Here is a 27,075-nt window from a genome sequence, read left to right as displayed (position 1 = left end):
AACCCAAATCCAAGGGACACCTGGGCAATGGCAGGGCTGCAAACATTGTGCTGCCCAAAACTGTGCCCCTCCAAACCTACCAGAGCAAGAGAGAAATGCAGCAATTCCCCTCTCCAGGACAAGGCCTGGCTCACCTGGCAGGACTGAGAGCACTGTCCCCTTGCCCAGAGTGACTCTGGCTGCCACATTTACACCCTGACACATCTCATTGCAAAAACGCCTCTGGCAGCCCTGCCCTTGATCTCAGGCACAAAGCACCTGCAAATCCCGGCCCCAGCAAAGCTCCCTGACCCCACAGGCTCCACTCTGCTGCCATTCCATGCAGCCAGGCAACCTCCATTGCCCAGCCCTGGCCTGAGCAGCAGCAGCAGTTCCCTTTGCCTGTGCTCAGTTGGAGCAGCCAGCAGTGACAAGTCCCAGTCCTGGCAAGGCTTTCCCAGAGCCAGGGGCTGCTGCTGCTCTGCAGGACTGGCAGAGGGGTGTGAAGGAGGAAATTCAGGGCCTTGCTGAGGCCAGGTATCTCCTGTAGCCAGAGCAAAGACAGAAAAATTCCCCCCACCCTGAATCCATCTCCCTGCACTTCCCTCTCACTGACTGGTGACTGCAGAGCTGTTCCACAGGGGGAAGCAGGAATGAGCTTTCAAACTTACTGGCATTTACTCTCAGCTGAGTTCCACCTCCAAAGGTGACCTTGTTGTCAAATCCAGTCACACAGTGTTTGCCTCCACAACAAAAACCCTCTCAGTCTCCTCCCTGTCTCATTCCCTGTGAAGGGAATTCCCTGTGATTTGCTGCCTGGGCATTTCTCTGACAGAGTCACTGCTGCCCATCCCTGCCAGCCCTAGCCGAGATGAGCCCTGGGAGCATCTTTGTCCCACCTGGAGAAGATGCACAAGGTGATCACAGCTCCTCACTCAGCAGCAGGACCTGGGCCCTCAAAGGAGAGATGTCCCCCTGGGCCCAGCTGCACACCCTGTGCACTCAGAACATCTCTCCAGCTCCTGGCTGCTCTCTGTCTCTCAGCCCTGCCCTGCACCAGCTCCAGCCCTGGGCAGAGCCCTTCCCAACACAGCCCAGGGGTTTTTTCTCCAGCTAAGGGATGGACTTTTGCCAGCCTCACTCTTCCTAGCTGCCTTTCCACCTGCCAGGTGTCCCATTCAGTTAATGCCATTCCCAGAGGCAATTTTCCACTGGATGCTGAATTCACACTCACTAACAAACCCCACACCCCTTTTCCTCCAGAAAACAGCACCAGGATTCCCAGTGAGATCCAGAGATAAACAGATTTTAAAGCAAGGAAAGCAAATTGTGTTCCCTCTTAGTTTGTCCAATCACTTACACAGATCCAAAGCATGAAGTATCCAGGAAATTTTCCAGCACACAGAGAAACCACATTTAAGATTTCCTCCCAGTTTCCCAAGGCACCGGCTGTCCATGGGATCCCACTGAAAGCACAGTTCCCTTCCCACAGGGAATGGCTGCCTTTCTCTGCACAATGGAATTTTGGACACACTTAATCTCAAACTGTCCCTGCCAGCCCTGCAAATGCCTTTGGACAAAGCCCTTGCAGAGCTGTCAGATCCAACAGGCTCCAAGGCACTGCTGATCCCCAGGACAAGGGAAAATCCATTCCTGAACCCTGGTGTCAAGCACAGTTCCCGGGGAAAGTGGGAGTTTCTGGGAATTTCCCCCATCTCAGGGGGGAGGGTTCACCTCTGCTGAGGGTTCACCTCAACAGCAATAAATGAAGGAACATCTCTGTTCTCCGTCCAAACTGCCCTGTCACTACCAGAAGAGCAGAGTGCACCTGGTGCTGCAGGGGATACGGGGGGATTTGGGATGGAGGAGACACAGGGAAGCTGCTCACTCACTGGGCTGGATGATCAGTCTGGTCCCAGAGCCAAAGGTCACCTTGGTGTAGCTGGAAAGTAAAACCACACAGCATTTCCTGCCTTAACAAAAAGCCCCAGGCACACACACTTCACGTCCATCCCGTGCAAAGAAGTTTCCAGTACAGTCCTGGAGAATTGGTCAGAACAGGGAATGCAGCTGTGCTGTTCTCTGCATTCCCTGAGGAGTAATGACCTGCAGACAGAAATGTTCCCTGGCAGGGATCATCCCTGAGCAGGACTGGCTCCCTGGGCTGGGCATTTCCTGCAGCTTCACACTCTCACACCCTGCCCTGGGCCTTTCCCTGCAGGACATTCTTCTGTGCCAGTGGCCCTGCAGTCCTGGAGCTGCTTCAGCTCCTCAGGAGACAATCCAGGAGCCCTTTGCAGTCAGGCCTGGCACTGCAGGTCCTGACAAGACATTCCCAGATGGGATCCCTGCCCCAAAGCTCTGCTGGAATGGGCACAGGAGAGGGGAACAGCAGCAGCCTGGTCTGTGGGCACAGCACCTCAGGGAGTCCTGCTCCCAGAGGGTCCAGATTTCCAGATTTCTGCTCTTGGGGCTGTCTCCAGCTGCCACCAGACACCAGAGGCACAGACAAGCCCAGAGGGGTGACAGGAATTGAATTCCCAATGGTTCATTTCACCCAGCTGGTTCCTTGTGCTCCCAAGCCATGGTGCTAAAAGCCCTTGTGCTGCTCCAACCTGCACCCACCACTAATGAGGGAAATGCACAGAAACCTGTTTCTTACTTGGTTTCACCAGCAGCTTTGTCCCTCTCCCAAAGGTGACTTTGTAGACATCAGTCACACAGTGAGAAAAGAGCCAACAAAAACCCCCTTGAGGCCGGCAGTGACACACCCACAACTCCAGGTTGTCTGCCCTGGACACTGAAAACTGAGCCCAAAATGCTCCATGGAAGGATGGGGCTGTGGGTATTTCATTGCCTAATCCAGCTGTGACTTCTGCAGGAGTTGCTCTGCAGTCTGTGAATTTCAGAGGAAAGAAAGAGAAGCCAGGTAGAGTTACAAGTCTGTCTAGAGCAGTCATGACACCACAGTATTCCTCTCATGGGATAATTAGCTCAAATCATTGAAGGATTTAAAACCAAAAGAAGCCCCAAACAGAAGAAAGGTGGATTCACTAGATTTTAAAGGAAGGAAAGCAAACTGAATTCCCTCTAGGTTTGTCCAATCACTTGCACAGATTCAAAGCATGAAGTATCCTGGAAATTTTCCAGCACACAGAGAAACCACATTTAAGATTTCACCACCCCACTTTCCCAAGGCACCGGCTGCCCATGGGATCCCACTGAAAGCACAGTTCCCTTCCCACAGGGAATGGCTGCCTTTCTCTGCACAGTGGAATCTTGGACACACTTAATCTCAAACTGTCCCTGCCATCCCTGCAAATGCCTTTGGACAAAGCCCTTGCACAGCTGTCAGATCCAACAGGCTCCAAGGCACTGCTGATCCCCAGGACAAGGGAAAATCCATTCCTGAACCCTGGTGTCAAGACCAGTTCCCGGGAAACTGGGAGTTTCCGGGAATTTCCCCCATCTCAGAGCCTCTGCTGAAGGTTCACCTCAGCAGCAATAAATGAAGGAGCATCTCTGTTCTCCCTCCCACCTGCCCTGTCCCTCCCAGAAGAGCAGAGTGCACCTGGTGCTGCAGGGGACACGGGTGGATTTGGGATGGAGGAGACACAGGGAAGCTGCTCACTCACTGGGCTGGATGTTCAGTCTGGTCCCAGAGCCAAAGGTCACCTTGTTGTAGCCAGAATTAAAGTCCCACAGCATTTCCTGCCTTAACAAAAAGGCCCAGGAGGCTCCTGAGAGCAGCACCTGTCCCCCAGGCTCTGCCCAGCCCTGCCACAGGGATTTTGGCTCTCTCAGCAGAGTTGGGATGAAGCAGTGAAAGGCAAGGGAAAGCAGCAATTTCTGAGCTGGGACAACATCCTGCCCCACACCCCAGGCTCAGCCAGAGCTGCCACAAGGACCTGGATGCCCTGCAGGAGCAGCCAGGTCTGCTCAGGGCACCAGCACTTCTCAGCATGTCACACATTTCTGTGGCTCTGCGCTTTCCTCCCTGGCCAAAGACAGCTTTCTGCCTGGAGCCCTCCTCCCACAGCAGCTCACAGCTTTTCCTTGGCCAGAGACAGCACCCAGGGCTCTCTGTGCTGCCAGAAAGGCTTCCCAGCACTGACAGCCCACATCGCTGCCCTGTCCATTTCTGCCTTGCCCTCGAGGGCCACAAGGTGATTTTGGCAGCGGACACAAGGTCTCCCCCTGGGCTCTGTCCCAGCTGCCAGGGAGGAGCTGATCCCAGGGCAATCCCAGAACAAAAGGCTCCCCAGCAGGGCTCTCCTGTGCCCTGGGCACAGCAGCCTTTGCTGGGGCTGCCCAGGACGGGGCCAGCAGGACCCAGGGGACACTTTGGCCATGGTCACCCAGAGCCCCAGGGGACATTCCCTGTGTGCAGGCACAGCCCCTTGGAGAGCACTCTGAGGGCCCCCAGAGCCTGTGCTGGCACAGGAGGAGTTCCAGGGGGGCAAAGGGGCCAGGGAAGGAGGAAGATGAAGGCATTGCCATGGCAGGAGAGGGATTTGGGAGCTGCCAGGCAGCTGCTCACTCACTGGGCTGGATGGACAGTCGGGTCCCTGAGCCAAAGGTCACCTTGCTGCCATAGCTGCTGTCACACAGCATTTCCTGCCTTTAAAAAAAGGCCCAGGAGGCTCCTGAGAGCAGCTCCTGTCCCCCAGGCTCTGCCCAGCCGTGCCAGAGCTGGGCAAACACAAATCCTCTGTGTCTCTGTCCCACAGCCCAGACTGCTCCTGCTCCTCTCAGGCTGCACAGGAGCAGGAATGCAGCAAGAGGAGCAGCCTGGGGGGAAGCAGCAGCAGCAGCAGCAAAGGTCCCTGGCAGAAGGTGCAGTTTTGTCCCTGGCCCCAGCTGGGCTCTGGCTGTGCTGGTGACAGCCAAGGTGAGACACTCGTGCAGGAGCCCAGGGCTCAGGCTGCCTCTCAGCCATTTTGGGCTCCTGCTGGAGCACAGGGATGAGCCCTGGCACAGGAGGGGCCTTTGCCCTTGGCAGCTGCAACAGCCAGAGCAGGCAAAGAGAAAAGCCCAGGGCTTCCTTCCTCAGGCACTTTCAGGTCACATCCCTGTCCTGTCCTGGCACTGACCCTGCCCAGCACAGGCCCCAAAGGGCTCTTGCTCTGCTCTAAAGCCACTCTGGCCAGGGATGTTCCATTCAGCACCAAGCTTTCCTTGCCCTGGGGCCTCAGCTCACATTTCCTCTCCTGGCTGCTTGTCCTGGGCTGCTGCTGTTGGAGCTCAGCCCCCAGACAGAATTGCTGAGTGAAATTGCATCCACATTTTGGAGTGGACTACAGTTTTCCACTGGGTCCAGTGTCCCAAATCACAGAAATCTTATTCAGTCTTACACAGCCCTGCCCTTGCATTTCACTCACTCCTTGTCACTTTTCCAACACTTCTTTTCCCCACCATGGACACATTTCCAGCACACACTGCTGAAGCACAAAGTCTCCCACTTCTGCCCTCAGAATACTCAAACCAGCCCAAATTTCTCCACCAAGTCCCTGCCCTGCTCTGGCTGCAGCTGGAGCTCAACATTGTCTGTGCTGAGCCCACCTTGGCTCACAGGGGACACAACTCACCTGGAGCAATGACAAGTCTGGTTCCACTCCCCCAGCTCAGCTTTCCCCAGTTTCCAGAGCTCACACAGTGTGAGAGCTCCTTACAAAATGGGCCTGTCCATCCTGCCCCCTCAGGGGCTGCTGCAGGGCTGGGATCCATCCAGGCCTGGAGCTGCCCCTGCCCCAGGCTCTGAACCCCTACACAGATGCCCAGAGATCTCCTCTGGCCTCTCTCTGCCCAAAGCCCATTTCCCTGCTCCAATCCCTGAGGAAAACTGCCCTGGAGTGTGGGCACTGAGCAGGGCAGAGATGGGAAGAAGCTCCCCCTGAGCTCTCAGGGAACACTTTGGGATCCCTGCCCCAAAGGCTGCCTGCACTGCCCTGGCCAAAGGGAAGGGAAGGGAAGAAGCCCCTGGAGACAGCCTGGATCAGGGCCCCTGGCACAGGGCACCTTCCCTGCAGCCCAGAGGTGCAGCCCAGGAGGTCTCTGTGCAGTGCCAGAGGGGTTGCAGCACGGACAGCCTTGATCCCCATCCCAGCTGGGCCATTCCTTTCCCTGGGCAGCCGCAGCACAGCCCCAGCACTGAATTGCTGGCAGAGAGATTAAAACTGTCAGGCCCCAGCTGAGCCCCTGCCTTGGCCAGGGGGGCACAGGAGACCCTGAGGCCAAGGGCAGCTGCAGCTGCTGTCAAAGAGCAGAGCAATGGACACAAGGCCAGAGCTGGGGCCAGCTGGGAGCTCCATCTCCTGCAGCACCTCAAGGACTCTGGACAAAGGACACACAGGAAAGCTGCTCACTCACTGGGCTGGATGGACAGTCTGGTCCCAGAGCCAAAGGTCACCTTGCCGTAGTTATAGCCAGAATTACACAGCATTTCCTGCCTTAACAAAAAGCCCAGCAAGGCCCTGCAGAGCTGCTCCTCTCCCCCAGGCCCTGCCCTGCCACGGTCTTGCTCAAATGGTCAGCAGAGGGGAGACTGTGCCTTTCCCTGATCCTGTGCCTCCCTGGGATGCAGGGGCACAGCACCACCTGGCCACAGCCAGCTGGGAATTTGGGATGCCCCTTTGTGGCCCCTTGGTTCATCCCAGACAAGCTGAGAGCAGCAAGGCTTGGCTTGGACACTCCCTGAGAGCAAAGTCCAGCCCTGCCTGTGGACACACAGAGATGACCAAACCCCAGCCAGGCTGCTGCTGGCAGACACCCAAACAATGACCTCAAACACCACAGAAAGTGCAGCAGCAGCTTTGGACTTACATGGCCTGACAGTGAGTCTGGTTCCAGAGCCAAAGGAAGGTACATAAGCACCTGATTGTATATTCACACAGCATTTCCTCTCCTAACAAAAACCTTTTCTTACCTTAGTCCACCCAAGTAAACTCCTTGGCAATTTTAACTACATTTCCTGGAATGGTTTTCCCTAGTTTATGGCCTCATTCACTTTGGACAGAGGTGGGTACTGACTGAAAGTCTTCTCCTCCATCCATGCAAAGAAATCCCACACAAAATTCCTTCTTTAGCATCAGATCAGCATTCAAAGCAGAGATCTCCTCCTGGACCTTCTTGCACAGCTTCAAAACACATTTCTTGAATCCTCAAACAAAAAATGTCCTGCCTGTTCCAACTTATCCCCATTACAGCCCAGGTTAGAGTTTTTTTCCTCTCAAGGAGTGCAAACCTGGATGGAAACCTCTCTGTAGGCAGAAATAGGAGCAACAGAGCAAAGGCTAAGACAGTTTTCCCAGCACAGAAGGAACTGCAGCCTCTGGGAATCAAGGAGAACAGTGCCTGGGTTCTGGACAATGGAAATAAAAGGACAGTGAGAGGTCTGCAGGTCTGGGAGGTTTCTGGGAACAGGCAGCAGTGAAGAAAACGACTCAAAAATGTCACAGCTCTCAGGGACACAAATGGCACAGGAATATCCAGCCTTTCAAATAGGTGCTTAACTTCATAATGATTTTTTTTCCCCTCTGATACAAGGTCAAGCTGTGACCTCCAGTTGCTCTCAGAAAGAACAATGGAATTTTAATGCTTCTTCCAATGCTGTCCTGGAAAGACAAATTAGCCTTTCCTATCCAGAATTCCTTTCAGCTTTTCCACCTACCTGGTCTCACTCTCAGCTGTGTCCCACTTCCAAAGGTCACCTTCCTGTTACCTCCTGTATTCACACAGTGACACAGTCACTAACAAAAACCACAGACACCTTGGGGGCCACACAAATATGTGTGTTTTCCACAAGAGATCAAGGGGGAAAACAGATCCCACCCTTGTCCCTTACATTTCAGTCTGAATTAGCATGTTTTGCACAGCTCTGATCTTTCCACACAAATACAATTCTGAATACAGGAGAAATCCAAACCCAATTAGCATAATGTAGTTAAAGGTCTTGGAGAATTTTTGTAATGTTTAAGAGAGAACAGAATCTCAGCCTTGCCCTTATAACGTGGAAAAACTATTTGGTTTTAGATGTACCTGATTTCAGAATTAGTTTTGTGCCTCTGCCAAAGGGGAGTTTCCAGGAAGACTCAGTTATCTCACAGCAATCAACCTTCATACACAAATGGTAGAGGAGAAAAGCCTCAGCCTTTAACAGCCAGGGCTCACTGGTTGACATCTCCAATGGGGACAAAATTTCCACCAATTTTTAAAACAACTAACCGGGCGGTTTCTAAAACTTCTCATGGTGTAAAGAAGAAGTCAGGCAGATCTGGCAGCTGGTCATTTTCAGAAGTTCAGCAAGGGACCAGAGCCATTAGAGAAAGAAGCAAAGAGAAATTAAACAGAAACACACAGAGGAAACAAATCGAACTTCCTATCCTAATTTTTCTTGTTTGCTTAGTTGACAATGAATCCAGTTAAGGATGCAAACCCAAGTCCCAGAAAGCAGCTCTATCTAAATTTCTGAGTAAACAAAGGCCATTCCTGTTATGCCAATCTCTAATACATTCCCCAGGAGGGTTCCCCTAACTGAGGAGCTCCTCAACACAAACACATTCCCTGATTTTCAGCACAGGAGCAGTTGCAGAGCTGTCAGAAGCTCATTGACCAGAATGTGCTCTCCTCCCCCATGCCCTTTTCCCTTCTAGTTCTAAAGAAACTTTCTCCCCTCTGGATTCTATGGAAGACTTAATAAAAACCCCAAAAATATTCAGTGTGTCCTTGGTGAGGAGATACCTACTGGGCTTTACCAGCAGCCTGGTTCCACTTCCAAACGTCAGTCTGTTTGCATATCCTGAATACACACAGTCAAACAGTCCCATACAAAAACCCCCATGTTCTCTTGTGTACATTTCAGCTTCCAGAGCAGACTTTGTTTGTCACCAACATAAAACTCTATGTGCAAAATGCCTGTTCGATAGAGATCCCCACAAAATACAGGCTGGGGTGTCTCTTCTCTGTCCCCTTGCAGGTTTTGTGTCAATACTTTTCACAGGTCAAGAATGATGGAGTGCCCTGATCGTGGGAGGCTTTGGCATAGCCAGGAATCAACTCAGGCCCTCCCCAGAGAAATCTCAGATTTGACATCTGTTTTCAAAGCTGTGCTTTGGAAAGATAGACATTCCCAGGAGCTCTGCACTCCCCTGTCCTGAGCAGTTTTGCAGGGGAAGATGTGACTGGGCACAACATCTGGCCAGGACACCTGGCTCAGTATTTCACAGAAGCAGAACTTCAGCAGGCTTTTCCGTACCTCTTAATACATATTAAATCACTTGTTTATATATTCAATAGAGACTTTCCAGTTCTCTATAGAGATATCTTCTCTTTTCTTCTTCATGTAATTTCACATTTGGGGAGACCTTGTTGTGCTCTTCAAAACTCCGAAATGTGAAAAGCACATGGAAAATCCATTCTTTTACACTGTCTGCAGTATCTCCCTCTACCAAGGAATACCATGCTGTCCCTCCCTGGGATGCAGGGGCACAGCACAGCCTGGCCACAGCCAGGTGGCAATTTGGGATCCACCCTTGTGGCCCCTTGGTGCATCCCAGACAAGCTGAGAGCAGCAAGGCTTGGCTTGGACACTCCCTGAGAGCAAAGTCCAGCCCTGCCTGTGGACACACAGAGATGACCAAACCCCAGCCAGGCTGCTGCTGGCAGACACCCAAACAATGACCTCAAACACCACAGAAAGTGCAACAGCAGTGTGGACTTACGTGGCCTGACAGTGAGTCTGGTTCCAGAGCCAAAGGAAGGTGCAGAAAAACCTGATTGTATATTCACACAGCATTTCCTCTCCTAACAAAAACCTTCTCCAGCCCTGGCTGCACTGGGCACCCCCAGCCCAGCAGGCAGTGCTGAATGCCAGGAGGATTCCGTCTCAGTCTTAGGAAGCAAGAGCACTCCTGGGCTTGTGGATGGAAATCCTGGACAACTTGTCCAGTTATGAAATATCTCCTCAGTTTCATTTTAAACCCAATACTAACTACTTAAACTCTGCAATGCAGACTCCATCAACCAATTACAAAAAAATCATCTAAACCCATAAAGAAAAAGGAAGAAGGAGGTGAAAACCAATGACTTAGACAATGCCTAAAATCCCCCATCTTGACTCATATGTATTACCATATACTAAACCCTTAAATTCTCATTTTCTAGAATTCTAGTGGTGTTTGGGAGCACTGCTCTTTGTGCCCAGACCCAAAGCCCTCCTTGGGGAAGAGAAGGTGACGTGGAGCCCCAGAACTGAAGAACCACTAGCCCAGGAAGGCTCTCCTGGATTTCTCACTGGGCATGAAGCAGTTTTGCCCCACATGGAAGGAGTTCACAAGAAAGTGGCTGAACTTATCAGCTGAAACTGGAAGTTGTGTCCCTGTGCCAATGGCAGGTGGTGTCACAGCTCACTCAGCAGCTTTCAGCTCAGCAGGAACACAAGCTCATCCAGCAGCTGAGAGAGAAAAGCAGCCCCTGCTGGCACGGCCATGGCAGGAAATGTCCTGAGTAAATGTGGTCAGGACTTCACCCTGGACATCTGAATAGAGGGACAGAGATCACTGACAGGGGAATTGGGGACATTCTGAAGTGGACATTCTTTCAGTTCATATCAATAATATGAATTTTGCATCTTCCTTCTTTATATCTACAATATTGAGCAAAAATGGTTGAAGCCTTACTTGGTTTTACTGTTAGCTGCACTCTGCTTTCAAAGGTGAGTTTGTTTCCATAGTTGTTCACACAGTGTTTCATTTCAAAACAAAAACCCTTTTTTCCTCTCTCGTAGGTAATCAGGTCCCACTTGACATACTTTTTAACTTGGTCTACTCAAGTAAACTCCTTGGCAATTTTAACTACATTTTCTCTAAATGTTTTCCCTAGTTTATGGTCTCAGTTTGGACAGAGGTGGGTACTGACTGAAAGTCTTCTCCTCCATCCATGCAAAGAAATCCCACAGCAAAATTCATCTCTCAGCATCAGATCAGAATTCAAAGCAGAGATCTCCTCCTAGATCTTCCTGCACAGCTTCAAAGCACAGTTCTTGATTCCCCAAACAAAAAATTCCCTGACTGTTTCAGCCTCTTCCCATTACAGCCCAAGTTTGGGTTTTTTTACTCTCAAGGATTCCAAACCCAGATGGAAACCTCTCTGTAGGCAGAAGCAGGAGCAACAGAGCAAAGGCTAAGACAGTTTTCCCAGCACAGAAGGAACTGCAGCCTCTGGGAATCAAGGAGAACAGTGCCTGGGTTCTGGACAATGGAAATAAAAGGACAGTGAAAGGTCTGCAGGTCTGGGAGGTTTCTGGGAACAGGCAGCAGTGAAGAAAATGACTCAAAAATGTCACAGCTCTCAGGGACACAAATGGCACAGGAAAATCCAGCCTTTCAAATAGGTCTTTAATTCCATAATGATTTTTTCTCCCTCTGATGCAAGGTCAAGCTGTGACCTCCAGTTCCTCTCAGAAGGAAAGAACAATGGAATTTTAATGCTTGTTCCAATGCTGTCCTGGAAAGAGGAATTAGCCTTTCCTATCCAGAACTCCCTTCAGCTTCTCCACCTACCTGGTCTCACTCTCAGCTGTGTCCCACTTCCAAAGGTCACCTTATAGTTGCTTCCTGAATTCACACAGTGACACAGTCACTAACAAAAACCACAGACACCTTGGGGGCCACACAAATATGTGTGTTTTCCACAAGAGATCAACGGGGAAACAAGAAGCCACCCTTGTCCCTTACATTTCAGTCTGAATTAGCATGTTTTGCACAGCTCTGATCTTTCCAGACAGAAACAATTCTGAATGCAGGAGAAATCCAAACCCAATTAGCATAATGTAGTTGAAGGTCTTGGAGAATTTTTGCAAAGTTTAAGAGAGAACAGAATGTCAGCCTTGCCCTTATGAGGTGAAAGAAGTATTTGGTTTTAGATGTACCTGATTTCAGAATTAGTTTTGTGCCTCTGCCAAAGGGGAGTTTCCAGGAAGACTCAGTTATCCCACAGCAATCAACCTTCATACACAAATGGTAGAGGAGAAAAGCCTCAGCCTTTAACAGCCAGGGCTCACTGGTTGACATCTCCAAATGGGGTGAAATATCCACCACTTTTTCAAACAAGTAACAGAGTTTTTTCTGAGCCTTCTCATGGTGTAAAGAAGAGGTCAGGCAGATCTGGCAGCTGTTCAATGTCAGAAGTTCAGCAAGGGACCAGAGCCATTAGAGAAAGAAGCAAAGAGAAATTAAACAGAAACTTCCAGAGAAAACAAATCCAACTTCCTATCCTAATTTTTCTTGTTTGTTTAGTTGACAATGAATCCAGTTAAGGATGCAAACCCAAGTCCCAGAAAGCAGCTCTATCTAAATTTCTGAGTAAACAAAGGCCATTCATGTTATGCCAATCTCCAATATATTCCCCAGGAGGGTTCCCCTGACTGAGGAGCTCCACAACACAAACACATTCCCTGATTTTCAGCACAGGAGCAGTTGCAGAGCTGTCAGAAGCTCATTGTTCAGAATGTGCTCTCCTCCCCCATGCCCTCTTCCCTTCTAGTTATAAAGAAGCTTTCCCCTTCTGGATTCTAAGACAGAATCAAATAAAAACTCAAAAAAGATTCCATGTGTCCTTGGTGAGGAGATACCTACTGGGCTTTACCAGCAGCCTGGTTCCACTTCCAAACGTAAGTCTGTCTGCTGAGTTCACACAGTCAAACAGTCCCTTATAAAAACACCCATGTGGTCTCCTGCACATTACAGCTTTCAGGGCAGGAGACTTTGTTTGTCATCACCATAAAACTCTGTGTGCAAAATGCCTGTTCGATAGAGATCCCCACAAAATACAAAATGCAGGTTGGGGTGTCTCTTCTCTGTCCCCTTGCAGGTTTTGTGTCAATACTTTTCACAGGTCAAGAATGATGGAGTGCCCTGATTGAGGGAGGCTTTGGCATAGCCAGGAATCAACTCAGGCCCTCCCCAGAGAAATCCCAGATTTGACATCTGTTTTCAAAGCTGTGCTTTGGAAAGACAGACATTCCCAGGAGCTCTGCACTCCCCTGTCCTGAGCAGTTTTGCAGGGGAAGATGTGACTGGGGACAACATTGGCCAGGACACCTGGCTCAGTATTTCACAGAAGCAGAACTTCAGCAGGCTTTTCTATACAGCTTATATATTGGGCAGAGAGTGGCCTGTTCTCTGAAGACCTTCTCCTTCCTTGCTCATGTATTTCCACATTTGGGGAGACCTTGTTGTGCTCTCCTAAAGGGCAAAATGTGAAAAGCACAAGGAAAATCCATTCTTTCACACTGCCTGCAGTATCTCCTTCTACCAAGGAATACCATGCTGTCCCTCCCTGGGATGCAGGGGCACAGCACACTCTGGCCATACCCAGCTGGGAATTTGGGATCCACCCTTGTGGTGCATCCCAGACAAGCTGAGAGCAGCCAGGCTTGGCTTGGACACTCCCTGAGAGCAAAGCCAGCCCTGCCTGTGGACACACAGAGATGACCAAACCCCAGCCAGGCTGCTGCTGGCAGACACCCAAACAATGACCTCAAACACCACAGAAAGTGCAGCAGCAGTGTGGACTTACGTGGCCTGACAGTGAGTCTGGTTCCAGAGCCAAAGGAAGGTGCAGAAAAACCTGATTGTGTATTCACACAACATTTCCTCTCCTAACAAAAACCTCTTTTTAACTTAGTCTACCCAAGTAAACTCCTTGGCAATTTTAACTACATTTACTGGAATGGTTTTCCCTAGTTTATGGTCTCATTCAGTTTGGACAGAGGTGGGTACTGACTGAAAGTCTTCTCCTCCATCCATGCAAAGAAATCCCACAGCAAAATTTCTCCTTCAGTATCAGATCAGCATTCAAAGCAGAGATCTCCTCTTGGACCTTCTTGCACAGCTTCAAAACATAGTTCTTGATCCCCTATGGAAAAAATGCCCTGCCTGTTTCAGGCTCTTCCCATTACAGCCCAGGTTAGAGTTTTTTGTTTTGTTCTTTTTTTCTCTCAAGGAGTGCGAACCTGGATGGAAACCTCTCTGTAGGCAGAAGTAGGAGCAACAGAGCAAAGGCTAAGACTGTTTTCCCAGCACAGAAGGAACTGCAGCCTCTGGGAATCAAGGAGAACAGTGCCTGGGTTCTGGACAATGGAAATAAAAGGACAGTGAAAGGTCTGCAGGTCTGGGAGGTTTCTGGGAACAGGCAGCAGTGAAGAAAATGACTCAAAAATGTCAGAGCTCTCAGGGACACAAATGGCACAGGAAAATCCAGCCTTTCAAATAGGTCTTTAATTCCATAATGATTTTTTCTCCCTCTGATGCAAGGTCAAGCTGTGACCTCCAGTGGCTCTCAGAAGGAAAGAACAATAGAATTTTAAGGGCAGTTCCAGTGCTGTCCTGGAAAGAGGAATTAGCCTTTCCTATCCAGAACACCCTTCAGCTTCTCCACCTACCTGGTCTCACTCTCAGCTGTGTCCCACTTCCAAAGGTCACCTTATAGTTGCTTCCTGAATTCACACAGTGACACAGTCACTAACAAAAACCACAGACACCTTGGGGGCCACACAAATATGTGTGTTTTCCACAAGAGATCAACGGGGAAACAAGAAGCCACCCTTGTCCCTTACATTTCAGTCTGAATTAGCATGTTTTGCACAGCTCTGATCTTTCCAGACAGAAACAATTCTGAATACAGGAGAAATCCAAACCCAATTAGCATAATGTAGTTGAAGGTCTTGGAGAATTTTTGCAAAGTTTAAGAGAGAACAGAATCTCAGACTTGCCCTTATGAGGTGAAAGAAGTATTTGGTTTTAGATGTACCTGATTTCAGAATTAGTTTTGTGCCTCTGCCAAAGGGGAGTTTCCAGGAAGACTCAGTTATCCCACAGCAATCAACCTTCATACACAAATGGTAGAGGAGAAAAGCCTCAGCCTTTAACAGCCAGGGCTCACTGGTTGACATCTCCAATGGGGACAAAATTTCCACCAATTTTTAAAACAACTAACCGGGCGGTTTCTAAAACTTCTCATGGTGTAAAGAAGAAGTCAGGCAGATCTGGCAGCTGGTCATTTTCAGAAGTTCAGCAAGGGACCAGAGCCATTAGAGAAAGAAGCAAAGAGAAATTAAACAGAAACACACAGAGGAAACAAATCGAACTTCCTATCCTAATTTTTCTTGTTTGCTTATTTGACAATGAATCCAGTTAAGGATGCAAACCCAAGTCCCAGAAAGCAGCTCTATCTAAATTTCTGAGTAAACAAAGGCCATTCCTGTTATGCCCATCTCCAATATATTCCCCAGGAGGGTTCCCCTAACTGAGGAGCTCCACAACACAAACACATTCACTGATTTTCAGCACAGGAGCAGTTGCAGAGCTGTCAGAAGCTCACTGTCCAGAATGTGCTCTCCTCCCCTATGCCCTCTTCCCTTTTAGTTCTAAAGAAGCTTTCCCCTTCTGGATTCTAAGACAGAATCAAATAAAAACCCAAAAAAGATTCAATGTGTCCTTGGTGAGGAGATACCTACTGGGCTTTACCAGCAGCCTGGTTCCACTTCCAAATGTAAGTCTGTCTGCTGAGTTCACACAGTCAAACAGTCCCTTAAAAAAACACCCATGTGGTCTCCTGCACATTACAGCTTTCAGGGCAGGAGACTTTGTTTGTCACCAATATAAAACTCTGTGTGAAAAATGCCTGATAGAGATCCCCACAAAATACAAAATGCAGGTTGGGGTGTCTCTTCTCTGTCCCCTTGCAGGTTTTGTGTCAATACTTTTCACAGGTCAAGAATGATGGAGTGCCCTGATCGTGGGAGACTTTGGCAAAGCCAGGAATCAACTCAGGCCCTCCCTAGAGAAATCCCAGATTTGACATCTGTTTTCAAAGCTGTGCTTTGGAAAGACAGACATTCCCAGGAGCTCTGCAATCCCCGGTCCTGAGCAGTTTGCAGGGGAAGATGTGACTGGGGACAACATCTGGCCAGGACATCTGGCTCAGTATTTCACAGAAGCAGAAGTTCAGCAGGCTTTTCCATACCTCTTAATACATATTGAATCATTTTTTATATATTGGGCAGAGAGTGGCCTGTTCTCTGAAGAGCTTCTCCTTTCTTGCTCATGTATTTCCACATTTGGGGAGACCTTGTGGTGCTCTTCAAAACAATTAAATGTGAAAAGCACAAGGAAAATCCATTCTTTTACACTGTCTGCAGTATGTCCCTCTACCAAGGAAGACCATGCTGTGCCTCCCTGGCATGCAGGGGTGTTGCCCCTGACTTTCTTGCTTTCGAGTGTTTGAGTCTTTGCAGCAGCTTTTTCACGCTGCTTCACATAAACCATATGTATTCTTAGAATTTATCTGCATGTTTTTCATAGTTGTTCTCTGAGAGGAGAATTTGACCGATGGTCATAGTGACCAATGGGGTCAGGAGGTTGTAAACTCGTTGGGCCAATCTTGGCCCTCTCTACAAAATGTATATAAGCTATTGGAGTCAGATAATAAAGAGCCTTCCATGTTTGACCCTTCTGCTGCCTGCTGTCCTCTGTGAGGGTCCACAGCACGTCACAACGTGTTGCCCCACTAAGGGCAGGGGTGACACAGGGGCACAGCACAGCCTGGCCATACCCAGCTGGGAATTTGGGATGCCCCTTTGTGGCCACTTGGTGCATCCCAGACAAGCTGAGAGCAGCAAGGCTTGGCTTGGACACTCCCTGAGAGCAAAGTCCAGCCCTGTCTGTGGACACACAGAGATGACCAAACTCCAGCCAGGCTGCTGCTGGCAGACACCCAAACAATGACCTCAAACACCACAGAAAGTGCAACAGCAGTGTGGACTTACGTGGCCTGACAGTGAGTCTGGTTCCAGAGCCAAAGGAAGGTGCAGAAAAACCTGATTGTGTATTCACACAACATTTCCTCTCCTAACAAAAACCTCTTTTTAACTTAGTCTACCTAAGTAAACTCCTTGGCAATTTTAACTATATTTCCTGGAATGGTTTTCCCTAGTTTATGGTCTCATTCAGTTTGGACAGAGGTAGCTACTGACTGAAAGTCTTCTCCTCCATCCATGCAAAGAAATCCCACAGCAAAATTTCTCCTTCAGCATCAGATCAGCATTCAAAGCAGAGATCTCCTCCTGGACCTTCTTGCACAGCTTCAAAACACAGGTCTTGATTCCCCAAACAATAAAATGTCCTACCTGTTACAACCTCATCTAACTACAGCCCTGGTTTGGATTTTTGTTTTGTTTTTTTTTTTACTCTCAAGGAGTGCGAACCTGGATGGAAACCTCTCTGTAGGCAGAAGTAGAAGCAACAGAGCAAAGACTAAGACAGTTTTCCCAGCACAGAAGGAACTGCAGCCTCTGGGAATCAAGGAGAACAGTGCCTGGGTTCTGGACAATGGAAATAAAAGGACAGTGAAAGGTCTGCAGGTCTGGGAGGTTTCTGGGAAGAGGCAGCAGTGAAGAAAATGACTCAAAAATGTCACAGCTCTCAGGGACACAAATGGCACAGGAAAATCCAGCCTCTCAAATAGGTCTTTAACTTCATAATGATGTTTTTCCCTCTGATGCAAGGTCAAGCTGTGACCTCCAGTTGCTCTCAGAAGGAAAGAACAATGGATTTTTAATGGCTGATCCAATGCTGTCCTGGAAAGAGGAATTAGCCTTTCCTATCCGGAACTCCCTTCAGCTTTTCCACCTACCTGGTCTCACTCTCAGCTGTGTCCCACTTCCAAAGGTCACCTTATAGGTACCTCCTGTATTCACACAGTGACACAGTCACTAACAAAAACCACAGACACCTTGGGGGCCACACAAATATATGTGTTTTCCACAAGAGATCAAGGGGGAAAACAGATGCCACCCTTGTCCCTTACATTTCAGTCTGAATTAGCATGTTTTCCACAGCTCTGATCTTTCCACACAGATACAATTCTGAATACAGGAGAAATCCAAACCAAATTAGCATAATGTAGTTAAAGGTCTTGGAGAATTTTTGTAATGTTTAAGAGAGAACAGAATCTCAGCCTTGCCCTTATAATGTGGAAAAACTATTTGGTTTTAGATGTACCTGATTTCAGAAAAGTTCTGTGCCTCTGCCAAAGGTGAGTTTCCAGGAAGACTCAGTTATCCCACAGCAATCAACCTTCATACACAAATGATAGAGGAGAAAAGCCTCAGCCTTTAACAGCCAGGGCTCACTGGTTGACATCTCCAATGGGGACAAAATTTCCACCAATTTTTCAAACAACTAACGGGGCGGTTTCTAAAACTTCTCATGGTGTAAAGAAGGAGTCAGGCAGATCAGGCAGCTGGTCATTTTCAGAAGTTCAGCAAGGGACCAGAGCCATTAGAGAAAGAAGCAAAGAAAAATCAAACAGAAACACACAGAGGAAACAAATCGAACTTCCTATCCTAATTTTTCTTGTTTGCTTATTTGACAATGAATCCAGTTAAGGATGCAAACCCAAGTCCCAGAAAGCAGCTCTATCTAAATTTCTGAGTAAACAAAGGCCATTCCTGTTATGCCAATCTCTAATACATTCCCCAGGAGGGTTCCCCTAACTGAGGAGCTCCTCAACACAAACACATTCACTGATTTTCAGCACAGGAGCAGTTGCAGAGCTGTCAGAAGCTCATTGTTCAGAATGTGCTCTCCTCCCCCATGACCTCTTTCCTTCTAGTTCTAAAAAAAACTTTTCTCCCTCTAGATTCTAAGACAGATCTAACAAAAATCACAAAAGAGTCAGTGTGTCCTTGATGAGGAGATACCTACTGGGCTTTACCAGCAGCCTGGTTCAACTTCCAAAGGTCAGTATGTTTGCTGTGTTCACACAGTCAAACAATCCCTTACGAAAACCCCCCTGTGCTCTTGTGCACATTTCATCTTCCAGGGCAGGAGACTTTGTTTGTCATCACCATAAAACTCTGTGTGCAAAATGCCTGTTAGATAGAGACCACCACAAAATGCAGGCTGGGGTGTCTCTTGTCTGTCTCTTTGCAGTTTTTGTGTCAATACTTTTCACAGGTCAAGAATGATGGAGTGCCCTGATTGAGGGAGGCTTTGGCATAGCCAGGAATCAACTAAGGCCCTCCCCAGAGAAATCCCAGATTTGACATCTGTTTTCAAAGCTGTGCTTTGGAAAGACAGACATTCCCAGGAGCTCTGCACTCCCCTGTCCTGAGCAGTTTTGCAGGGGAAGATGTGACTGGGGACAACATCTGTCCAGGACATCTGGCTCAGTATTTCACATAAGCACTATTACAGCAGGCTTTTAACATTCAATATGTTAATACATATTGAATCACTTCTTTTATAGGACAGAGATTTGCCACTTCTCTGAAGAGCCATGTACTCCTTTCTTGCTCATGTATTTCCACATTTGGGGAGACCTCGTTGTGCTCCTCTAAAGGGATAAATGTGAAAAGCACAAGGAAAATCCATTCTTTTACACTGCCTGCAGTATCTCCTTCTACCAAGGAATACCATGCTGTCCCTCCCTGGGATGCAGGGGCACAGCACAGCCCGGCCACAGCCAGCTGGGAATTTGGGATGCCCCTTTGTGGCCCCTTGGTGCATCCCAGACAAGCTGAGAGCAGCAAGGCTTGGCTTGGACACTCCCTGAAAGCAAAGTCCAGCCCTGCCTGTGGACACACAGAGATGACCAAACCCCAGCCAGGCTGCTGCTGGCAGACACCCAAACAATGACCTCAAACACCACAGAAAGTGCAGCAGCAGCATTGGACTTACGTGGCCTGACAGTGAGTCTGGTTCCAGAGCCAAAGGAAGGTACATAAGCACCTGATCCTCTGTTCACACAGCATTTCCTCTCCTAACAAAAACCTCTTCTTACCTTAGTCTACCCCAGTAAACTCCTTGGCAATTTTAACTACATTTTCTTTAAATGTTTTCCCTAGTTTATGGTCTCATTCAGTTTGGACAGAGGTAGCTACTGACTGAAAGTCTTCTCCTCCATCCATGCAAAGAAATCCCACAGCAAAATTTCTCCTTCAGTATCAGATCAGCATTCAAAGCAGAGATCTCCTCCTGGACCTTCCTGCACAGCTTCAAAACACAGGTCTTGATTCCTCAAACAAAAAATGCCCTGCCTGTTCCAACCTACTCCCATTACCGCCCTGGTTTGAGGTTTTTTACTCTCAAGGAGTGCAAACCTGGATGGAAACCTCTCTGTAGGCGGAAGTAGGAGCAACAGAGCAAAGGCTAAGACAGTTTTCCCAGCACAGAAGGAACTGCAGCCTCTGAGAATCAATGAGAACAGTGCCTGGGTTCTGAACAATGGAAATAAAAGGACAGTGAAAGGTCTGCAAGTCTGGGAGGTTTCTGGGAACAGGCAGCAGTGAAGAAAATGACTCAAAAATGTTAGAGCTTTCAGGGACACAAATGGCACAGGAAAATCCAGCCTCTTAAGTAGATGCTTAACTTCATAATGATTTTTTTTCCCCTCTGATTCAAGGTCAAGCTGTGACCTCCAGATGCTCTCAGAAGGAAAGAACAATAGAATTTTAAGGGCAGTTCCAATGCTGTTCTGGAAAGAGGAATTAGCCTTTCCTATCCAGAACTCCCTTCAGCTTTTCCACCTACCTGCTTTCACTCTCAGCCGTGTCCCACTTCCAAAGGTCACCTTCCAGCCAGATGCTGAATTCACACAGTGACACAGTCACTAACAAAAACCACAGTCACTAACAAAAAACACAGACACCTTGGGGGCCACACAAATATGTGTGTTTTCCACAAGAGATCAACGAGGAAAACAGATGCCACCCTTGTCCCTTACATTTCAGTCTGAATTAGCATGTTTTGCACAGCTCTGATCTTTCCACACAGATACAATTCTGAATGCAGGAGAAATCCAAACCCAATTAGCATAATGTAGTTGAAGGTCTTGGAGAATTTTTGCAAAGTTTAAGAGAGAACAGAATCTCAGACTTGCCCTTATGAGGTGAAAGAAGTATTTGGTTTTAGATGTACCTGATTTCAGAATTAGTTTTGTGCCTCTGCCAAAGGTGAGTTTCCAGGAAGACTCAGTTATCTCACAGCAATCAACCTTCATACACAAATGGTAGAGGAGAAAAGCCTCAGCCTTTAACAGCCAGGGCTCACTGATTGGTATTTCCAAAGGGGATGAAATTTCCACTACTTTTAAAACAAATAACAGACATCTTTCAAAAACTTCTCATGGTGTAAAGAAGAAGTCAGGCAGATCTGGCAGCTGTTCAATGTCAGAAGTTCAGCAAGGGACCAGAGCCATTAGAGAAAGAAGCAAAGAGAAATTAAACAGAAACACATTGAGAAAACCAATCTCAGGTCCAAATTTTTCTTGTTTGTTTAGTAAGGGATGCAAAGAAAGCAGCTCTATCTAAATTTCTGAGTAAACAAAGGCCATTCCTGTTATGCCCATCTCCAATACATTCCCCAGGAGGGTTCCCCTAACTGAGGAGCTCCTCAACACAAACACATTCACTGATTTTCAGCATAGGAGCAGTTGCAGAGCTGTCAGAAGCTCATTGTTCAGAATGTGCTCTCCTCCCCTGTGCCCTCTTCCCTTCTAGTTCTAAAGAAGGTTTTCCCCTCTCTGGATTCTGTGGAAGACTTAATAAAAACCCCAAAAATATTCAGTGTGAGCTTGGTGAGGAGATACCTACTGGGCTTTACCAGCAGCCTGGTTCCACTTCCAAAGGTCAGTCTGTTTGCAGCTCCTGAGTTCACACAGTGAAACAGTCCCTTACAAAAACCCCCGTGTGCTCTTGTGCACATTTCATCTTCCAGGGCAGGAGACTTTGTTTGTCACCAATATAAAACTCTGTGTGAAAAATGCCTGATAGATAGACATCCCCACAAAATGGAGGCTGGAGTGTCTTTTCACAGGTCAAGAATGATGGAGTGCCCTGATTGAGGGAGGCTTTGGCAAAGCCAGGAATCAACTAAGGCCCTCCCTAGAGAAATCCCAGATTTGACATCTGTTTTCAAAGCTGTGCTTTGGAAAGACAGACATTCCCAGGAGCTCTGCACTCCCCTGTCCTGAGCAGTTTTGCAGGGGAAGATGTGACTGGGACAACATTGGCCTAGGCAGTCTTCTCTATACTTCTTAATACATATTGAATAACTTTTTTTTTTTTTTTTTTTTTTTTTTTTTTTTTTTTTTTTCTATTTAAATACTACAGAGACTTTCCAGTTCTCTGAAGAGCTATCTTCTCCTTTCTTGCTCATGTAATGCCACACTTGGGAAGACCTTGTGGTGCTCTTCAAAAACGCAAAACATGAAAAGTACAAGGAAATCAGTTCTTTTACACTGTCTTCAGTATCTCCTTCTAGCAAGGAATACCGTGAAGGTCAACAACTTGAGAACTGAGACAACTGAGTAGTTTGTTGAAAGATTTGTCATCTGTCCTACACTCCACACTGATTTACATTATTTCCATTGTGCTGGGAATTTAGTCATTGCCTCTTTTGTGTTACAATAAGTAGCAACTTACTGTAATTCCTGGAAGAACTCCTCTCATAACATCTACTCTCCATGAACTGTCAGACCTTATAAAACTCCCCAGACTTCTTCTTGCTTCTCTGTTTCCACTAAATCTCCCAGTCACACTCGCATGTCTCACTTCATTGCCCCAGTAGTGGTTGATATGGAAGGACATTCCCCTCGCAGAGTAATTACACACCACTGAATCCAAACCTCTAAATCTCCAATACTTCTCAGAATACTCTTGTTCCGATCATGCACTTACTTGGCTTAACACTGAGCCTCGTTCCTCTGCCAAACTGCAACTTTGTATAGCTGCTTCCTGAATTCACACATTATTCAATTCCTTTGCAAAAACCTTTCCTGTTCTGCAAATGAACACAAAACAAGAAAATTCCTGCTCTGTGATGGTTTCTGGACAGGAGCGAAAACCCCCCCAGACTTACTGAACCTGGCAAAGAAAATCTAGGCCTATATTTGGCATTTCAATAAAATATTTCCATTCTGTAAGCTACCTGGACAGGAAAATGCTTCAATCCTAACTGCAAGCCTCTATTCCTTGTTCCTCACTAAGAATTCACATAACATCTGCTCACTGAAATATGGAGAAAGAGACCCTGCCCTAGCAGTCAGATAATTAACCATCCTCCTAATGAGTTTCTGTGATGGACATGCCCATTTCAGCTCTCTGTTGCCTCTCCTGAGTTCTTCTGCTCAGATTTAAGTGGATGAATTGCTTATGGGAGGTTTTCAGAAATGCAGTAATGGAGATGTCATGGATGCAACCCCACAGAGTTCTTCTTCTTACACCCAGTCAGGGCACACATCACTCACTGCATCCTGAATAAGATCCGGATCAAACCACGTCTGTAGCTGAATTACCAGCACATTGTGGTGCTCACTTGGCTGTGCCTTGGGTTTCCTCCTGTCATTTCTGACCAACCACTTTTCATTACCACCATTCTCCTTCCCTCCAGTATTTCCTAACATTTGGCAAGGAGAAAGGCTTGTCCCAGAATTCAGCAAAACCACAGTTTCTCACCTGTGAATCCAAGGCAAAATCAGACAGAAAACGGCATTGTGATCACAAGTCAGGAATGGGGACTTACTAAGAGATTTAGCCTGATCTCTACAGAACCCAGGCAGGAAGCCCAAGTGTAGGACTCCTGCAGTATTTGAGATCATCACAGCTGAAGAAGAATTACACTCGGAGGATCTGCATGATAGAATAGTAAATTGAGCTGAGTACATTTGAAAAATATCTCAAAATACTTGAAAGTATCTGAAACATATCTACTCTTCCTAGCAGAGCAGGAAGGTAAGCAGGTAAAAAAAGCTGCTTCCTTAACCAGATTACACTTACTTGTTGTCACAACTATCTGTGCCCCCCATCCAAATATCTGCTTTCTTCCTCCTGCAGTTGCACTACCTGAGAGTTCTCTACAAAAGTAATCTTAGCTAAAAGCTTAGCTAAAAGTTGTCCCTTTCACAGTTCAAATGGGAAAAAACCAGAACCAAACAGTCAGATGTACATAAAAAAAATTACGGGAAATACTGTCTGGATTGGTTTTCTTCCTTTCTTCCTCAGGTATTTTATTTAAATTGGTGATTTTCATATGAACAAAGCTTTGTTCTGATTTCTTTCTACAAAGTGAAAAGAAAGTTCATTTTACTTTACAGGTTTCTATTTTTGAGGTATATCTGCCTCCCAAACACCCATTTGATCCCAGCTACTCAATGGAAAATGAAGTAATTCAGCCTGGTAGAACAAGAGGAATTTTAATTAGCTTGAATATCTGAGCCTCAGAGGGAGGCTCAGTTATTTGAGCTAATTTCAGTTTGGAAGTCTAATAACTTCCAACTACATATTGATTGTTGAATTTACCCAAACAATGCAGCAGTTTTGAACTAGTGCTGTCAAAACCTGTGGATGGGTAGGAAATGTGTCACAGCCCCTCAAAAAGTCTGTGCACTTTGTCAGATATTGGCTTGGGCATGAAAACCTGGCAATGGAGACTGACTTGCAAACAAACTCCTTTATAGAAAGCACCTCACTGAAATTGCAAAGGCAGAGCAGAATTTCACAGACACTTGCAATTACCCTGTCTGTTTATACTGCTGTGAGGCTCTAGGAGGAATCTGAATTCATCATTCCAGCTGAATCTGGAGAAGATCTCCAGGAGAAGAGCACAAGAACATTTCTGCATCCAGCTCTGCTGAGTACTCAGGAGTAGCACAGACAGGGCTCTCACTGGATCTGGGATGTGACAAAACACCATTTTTTAATGCAAACAAATGCTGAAACACTGCTTTTCCTGGAAGACTTACTTGGAAGCACAATCAGAAGAGTTCCTCCACCCATAGTAACCTTCCTGTCACCATCAAACACACAGTGACAAGGGTCTTTATAAAAACCACTGCAGATGAAAGGATTCCCAGTGGCTGCTGAATGACTGAGTTAACAACTCTCCCAAACATGTGGAAGCTAGTGGGAAGCAAAATATCTTGCTGTGCTGGTGGTGGCATCCACACTAATTTACTTCTGTTGCTTAAAATTTTGCTAAACTAAATCTTATAAATGGCAGTATTTAATAATCTTCTGCCTCCACCAGTATATATTTTGGTTCTGTAAAAGCGAACAAGTGTTCTATTTCACTTTTTCCCCCCATTTAAGGTATTTAATGGGTACAAAAAGATAGTATTTAGTATTGCAATTAAACTAATTTCTCTGCAACCATTATTATGTCAATATATTGACTATAAATGAACAAAAAGATTTGTCTGAATTGTTCCATGCCACTGCCCTGGTAACACAGTACATTTGAGAAGGATCAATGAAAAGGTTTTCAGTCTTATGGACACTCACCAGAACAGAGACAAGATTTCCTAAACCTTCAAAAAATTAAATATTTAGAGAAAAAGAAATGTAATTATTAAATGATCTGTCTTCACTTACTTGGTTTTACAATAATTCTTGTTCCTTGTCCAAAAGTTAATTTCCCAACATTTCCTGTGTTCACACAGCCAGAAAGTGCTTTGCAAAAACCATCCAACCAAATAAATTTGCCTTTTTAACTCCTCCCTTCCTAGAAGAGAAGCCAACTAAACAAAATTGGAACTAGTAAATCATAATTGCCATAGTTTATTATGGAATAAGACTCATGGCTTAACTAGAGACATCAGCATCAACCTGTTACGCCTAATTGTTTGTATCCCTTCTTTTTCTTTCTCCTTTAAACTGGAAACTGATTTTTTTCACGAAGGAGTAATTATCACTCCATCTTAACTGTATATCTACTTTCAGCCATAAAAACAATTACAAGGCAATCCTTCACAAAGAAAAAAAAAAAAAAAAAAAAAAAAAAAAAAAAAAAAAAAAAAAAAAAAAAAAAAAAACAACACCCCATTTTTTTTCCCAATAGCTTATTTCCATTTGTGAAGGTCAATTACCAGTTGCAGGGAGAACCCAGAATAATGATGTGTGCAGTAATAAAAGCTTTAATGGACTCAGTTTCTACTGGTACCTCATTTGCTGGCAAACATATCTGGCTTAAAATTAAAAGAAGTTGCTCCCTGTGAACATTGCCAAAACACACTGCAGCAGATTGCTTCTCCTTCTGTTAAAGGCTTGTTCCACATCCAATCTCACAGGCAGGAATAGTCTCATCCAAAACACTGAGCCACTATAGTTGAAATGAAAGCTGCTTTGCATTTATTTCACCCTCGGGTGAATGAAACTTGGGTATTTCTGAAAAACACCAAGTTCTTACCTGCTCCTACTGATAGTCTGATAGTCTCCCTCAGGATGAAAATCCATGGGTACTGATATTTTCTGAACACTAAAACTGCTTGTTGCAAAAAACAACAGCAACAACAACCAAAAAAACAAAACAAAACAAAACAGAAACAAAACCAAAACAAAACCCAAAGAAAAATTGTTGGAAGATAAAGACACTCAAGAAAATTTCTATCAATAGATTTGAGTGATCAGGGTCAGGTAAGGACACGCATAAATTCTTCACAGCCTTTGCTATCCCAATGATTTTAAAGCTTAAGTTAGATATAAATTAAATATCAAATGTCTTGGAATATTGAAATGTAACTATTCATATAGCATTCCCCACTTCAATTTTGGAAACTTAGAATAAGAAATTTCCCAAATCATCAGTTAATCTCCATGGGGAACTAGTACTGGACATCTTTGCCCAGATCTACCTGCCTGCAATCCTCACAACCACAGGCACTTCCATCCTAAAACCTCTCATGATTCTTTCTGGCTTTACTTTTTTGCCCATTTCTCATTCACATTTAAGCCCTTGATTTCCAACTCCAAATTACACCTTGGCAAACCTTTACAAAATCCTGGCCATGGAAACTTCTGATCCAGAAGAAACAGACTTTCTTCCTACTTATTGAAAAAGGAGTAATTGTCACATGCTTTTTTCAATTTCTAAAAGTAAAACTTGTAAAAATCTTGATTTGGACAGAAACTGACAATCTGAAGTAGATGTTCAGGGAAATGAGGGATGTGCAGAAACATGTTCTACACATGTGAGCTGCCTAAATTTACTACAGTCCTAGTCCCCCTTATATAACCAGTAGGAAAACATGGATATTTTTCAA

Source organism: Zosterops lateralis, assembly GCF_965231275.1.
Source record: "Zosterops lateralis genome assembly, chromosome: 24".
Lineage (NCBI taxonomy): Eukaryota > Metazoa > Chordata > Aves > Passeriformes > Zosteropidae > Zosterops > Zosterops lateralis.
Note: the sequence above shows the minus strand (reverse complement) of the source record.